The sequence below is a fragment of the Thalia democratica genome, chromosome 2 (genome assembly GCF_965202585.1).
Source record: "Thalia democratica chromosome 2, ktThaDemo2.hap1.1, whole genome shotgun sequence".
Lineage (NCBI taxonomy): Eukaryota > Metazoa > Chordata > Thaliacea > Salpida > Salpidae > Thalia > Thalia democratica.
Window position 1 is genome coordinate 4884401 of NC_139166.1, and position 9098 is coordinate 4893498.

Sequence of the window (9098 nt, forward strand, 5' to 3'; positions counted from 1 at the left end):
GTTTAACTGAAGAGGAAGCTGTAAGTAAAATAGCAATTGATTTAGTAAAAGACTACAATTCTGAGTATTACAGGATGAAAATCATTCAAGGTTTTCAACAGTTGCGTTTAAGAAGAGCATCACCATATGGTATTGACGTCATGGAAATTCCTGTGCTACCAGAACCCCATTCCTCATGTAAAATGAAAAATGTTGATAATTCCACGACAAATCTACAAGAAAACGAAGTATCTCAGTGTGAATTGAAGCACAAGTTGACAGAAGTTGACAAGGACAGTGAAGTTATTAAATTTTTTGAAGACAAAAAGTGTTCTGTTTGCCTGAGTAACTACAAAGAGATCCTTGATGAAGACCTTCACATAGTAGTTCCATCTTGTGGACATCCGTTGTGTTGTAAATGTGCTGATAAAATTTTAGTTAGTGAGAAGAAAGAATGTCCAAGTTGTAACGGAGATTTTACTGCTCAGTCGTTCGGTCTCATGAAGTTCAACGAAGATTTGACGATAAAGGCTGATGATGGAAGATTATTTTTTTAATGCTTTAGAAACAATATGTTTTAAAAAGTTACTTTTTTATTTATTACATTTTTTAATCCAGATAAACTTAAAAAGTATAGTTGTTCTAATGTAGTGTATTAAACGTTTACTTATTAATTTACATGTTATTAAAGCTAACAGACTAGTTTAATTAGTTTGAGCTTCATTGAAATAAAGTAAATGCTACTGATACAAGTGTTTTTTTAGATGAATTAATTAAAATATTATTTAATTACATTTTTTTCCTAGCTAAGCCTAATAATTAATATACAAATAAAGTACCTAATAATATTTTTTTTTAATAAAAGAAGTATGTATATCCTGAAGTTGTAATTACATTATGGGCTTAGACCTAAACTTTAGCTTATGAATATATATTTTTTTAACGTTAATTGATGTAATGTTTTTAAAAGTAAACTGTTTTTTAATTTTTTAATACATTGTAAATTATTTGGATCCGGCTGGATACTAATTACAAAATGAGATCTAGGTCTAGCTAGGTTTTAATTATTAATAAGAAGTGAATGATAAAGTTATGGTTTCGATTAATCACTATTTTGAATTCATTTATTTTACAATTTTTTCTCAATCCAATTAACTGCTTTTTAATTATTCGGAGTTCTATATATATCTTAACCTTAGGCCAAATTAATGTTAGTTTTAAAAATACAATAAACTGGTCACTAAAAGTTACTCCAGCATAAAAACACAAGCTAAAACATACAAACTTTTAATCAAATAATTGGAATCGTCTATTTTTGGTAACTCTGGGCTTTAGAGTATTAATGTGGCAATATTAAATTTAATAAAACAAATTTTTGTAATAAAGATCTTGGCTGGCCGGATTCCATTGATCTTTTAAAAAACATCAGGGGTCATTTTAAATCCGCGGGGCGGTTCCGGTCAACGAGCAGTACGTTGCCCAGTTCTATACCACAACTTTTATAGTTTTTCATTTGACTGTTTAAAATTTGAAAAATACTTGTTTATAATTATTAATTTTTAACAGGCAAACTATTTTATTAGACAAAATAAGAATTCAAACTTAAAAACATAATTGTGTGAAATATTTTTAATTGTGTTATTTTTAACTGAACCATTTTACTGCTTTATTTTTATATCTTGTGTTTTCGACTGGTTTCCTGTTTTCTATGCGACAATTTTTTTTATAAAGTTTTCTTTTAAATACATAGTGTTTTAAAAGTTTTTTTTTATTTGTTAGGTATTTGCTTACAGATAATTCTTTTTTATTAATTAACGTAGTTTTATAAGTTTTTTTTATATAAATACTATCATACTGCATATGATTAAATTTTAGTTTTCAATCACATTTGGAAAAGGAAATTTTAGTTAGAATCTGCCCATCAAAAGAGGTGTAAAAACTAAATTTAAACTTTTTTTACAGTTTTTTTAGATATCATTGAATAACTCGCATTTTATCTTTATTTTACAATGTTCATTAAGATGTAGATTTAATTTTTTTTAAGTAGTACAATAATTGTTCGCGTCTGCTACTAGTTTGTTTTTATGAAAATAGTTTGATTTTTATTCAAGTTTGATTTCTGCTAAAGTAGATTAACTGGAACTGTTTTGTTTAGTAATTTATTTACATGTTATTGAATAAACATTTCTATTATTAAGATTAACTAATTCCTTATATTGATTAAAAAATCGTTTATAGTTTCTTATGTATGAAAGGTTTCGTTGTAGATGTTAGCTTCAAAATACTAGGAATAGAAAATTAATTATATCAATACTAGTGATGTACCGGACCCACATTTTCGCGTCCGGCCGGACCCGAATTCGGAATTTTTTTCAAATTAGAATCCGGCCGGAACCGGATCCGGACTTTTTTTTCAAATTAGAATCCGGCCGGAACAGGACCCGGACTTTTTTTTTCAAATTAGAGTCCGGCCGGAACCGGATCCGGACTTTTTTTTTCAAATTAGAATCCGGCCGGATCCGGATACCAGACAAAAATGGCAATATCCGGCCGGACCCGGACCCGGATAGTGAATCCAGTACATCACTAGAATAAACTAGCCTGAGTCAGAATGAGGTTTTTCAAAACTGAAAAAAAAAGAACTTTAATCTAATAATAAGTACAACAGCTAGCCACAAGGTTTACAAATTTAGGTGTTATTTACAATAAAAAATCTGAAATCAAGTTCTTGAATAAAATACACTAGAAAATTACAAAATATTAAAAACTGGATCAGCTCAAACTCATTCAAAATCAAAAAGAAAACTAGCCTGAGTTTTTATATAAAACTAAACTAGCCTGAGACAGTCCAAGATTTTCTAAAATTATTAAAAATTTTAAAACTAGCAGGGTTTCCACTGTTTAAGTCAATAAAACTAGCTAGAGTGAGTATAAACAAGCCTGAGTCAGAATGAAGTTTTTAAAAATGAAAAAAATTACTTTAATCTAACAATCAGTAGAACAGCTAGCAAAGGTTGACAATTTGGTAGTAAAGTTGTGGACTGATTGTGGTACACTTAACTTATTAGTACTACCTATCATAATTAAATTCTACCTTATTTAATTAATATCTAACAAATACTAAATTCTAACTGAGACTACTTTCTATAATCAGACACGACAGTTTTGAGTGATGAATCTTTTATATAAAACATAACAAGAAATACTAGCATATACAAAATTATTAATTACTTTTGTAACACTTTAAAAACTGGAAGCTATTTAAATCTATATCAAAAGACTTAAAACAAAAAACTAAAAATTAAATAAAACTTTTAGTAAACAAGAAACTGTAAATTTTTTTATAAACTATTAAACTATAAACCTGAATTAAATATTTAAACAATTAAACACCTGTTGAAATATTCACTTTTAAAACAAAACATTACTTACAATAAGCATTCACAAAAACGTTCAAGATATTTTGTTGCTTCAAGCTACACACCAAACTAACTAACTGCTTACATATAAACTGCCTGTCATGTTCTGATGTTTTGTTGCATCAGTATTTAGTTTGAAACATTTCGTCATATGATTCTCATTGGCTCGTACATTCAACCGTTTTAACTCTAAATATTCTCTGAGATCAACTTTAAACAATAAATAATGCAAGTATTTATTCCAAAGTTTTAAATTTTACAACATATGTAAAGAGTTTTATTTCATGAAATGTTTATTTCATAGTTTAAATGTAAACAAATGTAAATTAGTCACGTGTACAAAATGAGCCAACCACGGTAAGTGTTTAATTTTAACTGACGAAAATGACTCATATTAATTTACACAGGGTTTGTTTTTGAAAAAATACTTTTCAGTATGCTCTTTTTTACTAACTAGATCCGGGTTATCAGACGAAACTGTAACAGCAAGGGATTATAATGTGTATGAATTAAACATTTTTAAAGAAAACAAAGCTATATTTAATTTAAATTGCATATAAAGAAATAAATGCTTCATATCAATGCTGTTAGGATCCGGTTCCGGCCGGATCTCTGTTAGGACTTTTTTTTCAAATTAGAATCCGGCCGGAACCGGATCCGGACTTTTTTTTTAAATTAGAATCCAGCCGGATCCTGATATCAGACAAAAATGGCAATGTTCGGCCGGACCCGGATAGTGAGTCCGGTACATCGCTAGTCAATACAAACAAGACTTACTTTATTTTTTAATTGTTTCACTTAATATCAAAGAATTGGATTTTTCGAAAAGATTATGCATTATTTTTTACTATCGATTTCAGATAGTTTAAGTTTTAAACATTGTTATGTACCTGATAAACTTTCAAAAATATAGTAAAACGTTATGTAACAATACTACTAAAAACTTTTACTAAGTAGTATATTTTATAAATACTTAGTTACTAATAAAACGCAAAAAGTGATAAACCTCTTGAAGAGTTTAGACACGACCATGGTTTAAAAAAAAATTATAATAAAACTGTATAACTTAAATGAAGCCATAATGAAACAAAAACGTGAATCCTCTATTAAAGTTAATAATTTTGAACTATCATGTAAGAGACAATAACTTCAAATGTATAATAATTAAATTTCAACTATATTATGAGGATCAAAAACTCTAAATTAAGATGTAATAAATATTATTTACTGTAGCAATAAACACTATTAATATTGTTTTTTGGCACATATGGCAAATATGACGGCAAACCATGGCAAATATAAATAAAAGTTCGCAATATATGGTAACTATAGCAAATATTGCAAATATATTGCAAATAATAGCAATGAAGCAAACTTAAGAAGAATATGGCAATCATTGGCAAGTTTATTATATATTATGGAAAATATTGCAAAATATGAAAAATATGGTTAAATTAGGCAACTAGGGCAAAAATGATAAATATATTGCAATAATATCAACAAATAGCAACACTAAGAAAAACATGGTAAATATGGTAAAGTTTTTCAAAATTATTGCAATTTTATGAAAATAATTAACATTTATGGCAAAAACATATGATAAATAAAACGATAAAATAAAAAAATATATGATATTTAAATTTAAAAACGATGAATTAGTCATAATGTTGATGTTTATTTCAAAGAAATTTGGTAGGTAGACATTTATATCTTGGTAATCAATACTATCTCTTCCTAATAATAAAATCATCATTTAAATCATCTGGCTAAACTGAAACTAGCAGGTTTTGAACCCACGACATATCGTTTCATCGGCCATAACAGCCGGCGCCTTAACACCTCGACCAAAATGCTTCGCGTGAATACACACCTTTTCTAGTTTTTATATATATTTTTTTTTCTTTTACTTTCCAAGTTTTTATCTATTATTTTTCAGCTTTTAATAAATAACGAAACATAATTTCTTAAATTACAGTTTTGTTTAAACTTTTTTTTTTAGTCAAGATAGTTTTTATGGGTGGGTGTCACTTTTGCACGAGAAGACTTTTTAGCACGAGGTGACACTTTAGCACGAGTAAACTTTACTATCTTGTATATTTAAACTGTCGAAAATTCTCAACAAAGATTCAGTTATTTTTAAGTTTGTTTTGTCTATAGTAAATAAAATTTGGTTATATTCAAGAACATTCTTTAAAAATAATAAAGTGTTTGTTTTTTTGATTCATACTTTCTTTTTTCTGATTTTGTTTATATAATTTACTAAAACTAACCATACCATGTCATTCTAACTACTTTTATTGGTATTTAAGTTATAATGTATAATGATATTCTATACTTTGAGTTAACTTTATTATTATTTATTCAGAGCAACTTACTATACTTCTATTTTTACCAGTTAAAATAAGCTATAAAAAACTAACAAACTTAGTCAAAAAGTTATTGTTGACCAATTTATTATAACTCGGGTTTTTTACATCTTATCATTAACTTATAATAAAACTCACCTTAATTTCAAAATTTTGTAATGGGGTGCATCTTTCATACAATATTATATTGTTTAACTTCGAATGTTGAGTTTTACAAAATGAGCCCAACCAATAAAGCTTGATAGTACTCTAAAAAAATATTAAAAAGAGTGACTTGTAATATGTTAGTATAAAATTAGTATTAAGATTTTGATCAAAGTAGCAATTAGACCTATTTTTAGAACTGTATTTTAATTGCAAAAATTATGGTATAAATATTAGAGTTATCTTTTAAACAATGTTCAGTTGTTTTAGAGTTTTTTAAATCAGTTACAATGACCATAATTAAACCTTTAAAAGTATTACTTATTTAAACTTAATTTGTAATTAAGTTTTAATAAATCCAAGTGAATTTAAAAAGTAACTTATCTTTTTTAATAACACTTTTTGGGTTTTCTTATAATATATACAATGTTTAAACTTTGTTGTCTGATTTATAGAAAGTAATCTCAAATAGAATCTAGTATTTTTTAGGTTTAAACAAGTTAGGATTAAATTATGATGAGTTGTTCTAATAAATTAAGTGCACCTACATCCATATACCTATCAATTTTTATGGAAACTCTGTCCAGTATTTTATTAGACCTTGGATAAGGTTTTTGTTTTAGTTTTATTGTCCAGGTATTTTTTAACCATTTTTGTTAAAAATCAAACTATTATTTTTTCTTAATTAAAAAAGTATGTATAAGATTTTTGAAATAAAAACTCAGGGTGACTCAGGAAAGTTTAAATCATTTGAGATCTCAAAAAATTGCAACCCTGCTCGTGCTTGTTTTTGTTTTTGGTTCCTTAGACTGATTTTGTTTTGGTTCTAAAAGGCACACCTACAGGGTTGCCACAAGGTTAAGTAATATCAGGAGATCAGGAAAAACTTAAAAAAAAAACAAATGTCAAGAAATTTGACAAAAAAAAAAGAAGTCAGATTTTTTCAGTTTAAATTTACGAAATTCCTTCTTTTCTAAATCATTTAAATACTAGAAAATTATTTAAAAATACTTTAGAACAAAAACTTTTAGAAAAAATTCCAAACTTTTCCTATAAAAATATCAAAGTTAATTAATTTTCAATGCCTTCATCTGGTATAGATTAATAAAAAATCCTACATAAAACTGCAAAATTTTTCTATTATCATAATAAAACAAGTACCCTACTTTAACAAGTAGTTTTTGTAAGTTTTTTAGTATTGATGATCTGTAACTAGGACACTTCCATAGTGAAACTGTGATGTATACACAAAAATTTATTTAGCGAAATTTTGTAATAAAGTGCTTTTTGTTTAAATAAGCAATTGAATTCTTTTTAATTAAGTTTAGTATTTTATGTAACAAGTTAATTTGTATACTTAACCTCTTTATAATTTTTTTAAAGTTTTTGAAATTTGTAAAATAAGTTATAAGAGAGGTATATGTGATGATTAAGTTTACTTATATGTATTTTTTGTAGAATAACTTATAAGTTTTTAAAATAAATAAGAATAGATTTATTTGTTACAAATTTTATACTAAATGATAAGAGGAAATATTTTATACAACAGAATATAGTTATTTTTTTTTCAGTTACTTAAGTATATATACATTGATAGTAGGAAACGCTAAAAAAATTTGTCTTTTTTCAGACAAGCAGTGCTCATAACAGGGTTGTTACTTTACCTGGAATCCTGGAAAAACCTTGAAAAACCTGGAATTCGACAATTTAGGCAAAAATAACCTGGAAAAACCTAGAAATTTTAGTAATTTTAACATTTTCAGTACTAAAATTTCAATTTGACACAAAAAATCTATCATATAAATAAGATTTTTTTGTCATCATCAAAAAATTTTTTTTTTAAACACATTTAAAATAACTTTAAAGCATCTTTTAAATGTTTTTCTACTATTTAACATAAATTCTTTTATAAAAATTAACTCAAAACTAAAAATAGACCCAAAAATGTTTACTTTTAAAAACCTGGGAAAAGTTTTGAAAAAATCAGTGGCAACCCTGTCATAAGGTAATAGTACAAATGTTTTGCTGATAGAGCTGTTTCTTGCAAATACATCAATAATAAACAGATGGTTTAAGTGGTGTTAAGGGAGTCTGATAACTAAATTCAGCAAAAAAACTGTTGTTTTAACAAGTATTAAAAATTAGATTAAAAGCTTTATATAGTTTCAAGTGATAGATAATGTATTTTAAAATGAGTTTAAATTAAGAGTTTGATTTAAAAAAGACAGGAAAAGTCAGAAAAATTTTCTCAGCTTGATTTGTGGCAACCCTGCACCTATCAATTATATTTTGTTTTATATTTCAAGAAATTATACTTTTTTATAAAATCATTAATTCTTTTAAACTTAACCTGAACTACTGACTAGGAATCTTAAATTTTAATCCATGTTATAAAAGTTATAATTTAAACTAAAATATAAGAAGTTTTACGATATGATAGTTTAACAAAATCACTGGTTCTTTATATTTTGCAAACAATCTTAAATTGACTTTAAAAACATACTCTTAATTTTGTTCTATACTATCATGGAATGGAGTTTTAAAAAAAAAGGGAAAATTATGTAATATAGTAATGTATGGATTGATTTTATAAATGTTTATTTTTATTATTTAAAGTTGATAGTAACTAGCAATATTTTACTTAACATGTTGCATTTACTGGATAAAATAAAATACTTGGGCTAGTGCAGGCAGGTTTTCAATATGATAAAAAATATGACAAAATTTATATTATGGTCTTAGGATAATAACAGTGGATTAAACGACTAATTTTTACTATTTCAATAAAGTATTAAAATTATATCATGGTATACTTATTTAAAATTATCTTTATTGTCATTTACTCATCAATTTAAAACTTTAAAAAACTGTTTTTTTTTACTAGAAACTTATTTTGTGTATAAAAAATTAATTAAAGCTTTAATATTTATAATAAAAAAGGTTATATTTGAAATTTTATGACTAAGACTTATTTAAAGATTTTTTATAAGTTTTTCATATAACTAATCTTAATTTAAATTTGTTTATTAAATATTTCAAACAATATTTTTTGAAAAGTTAAGTAACTAACTGAATTTTAAAATAAATATTTCTTACTACTTTAATTTTCAACCTAAATGTATTCTTTAATAGATATATTTCAACCACATATATATGTTAATGCGTGTCACATAATGTTCATTAATTTCAG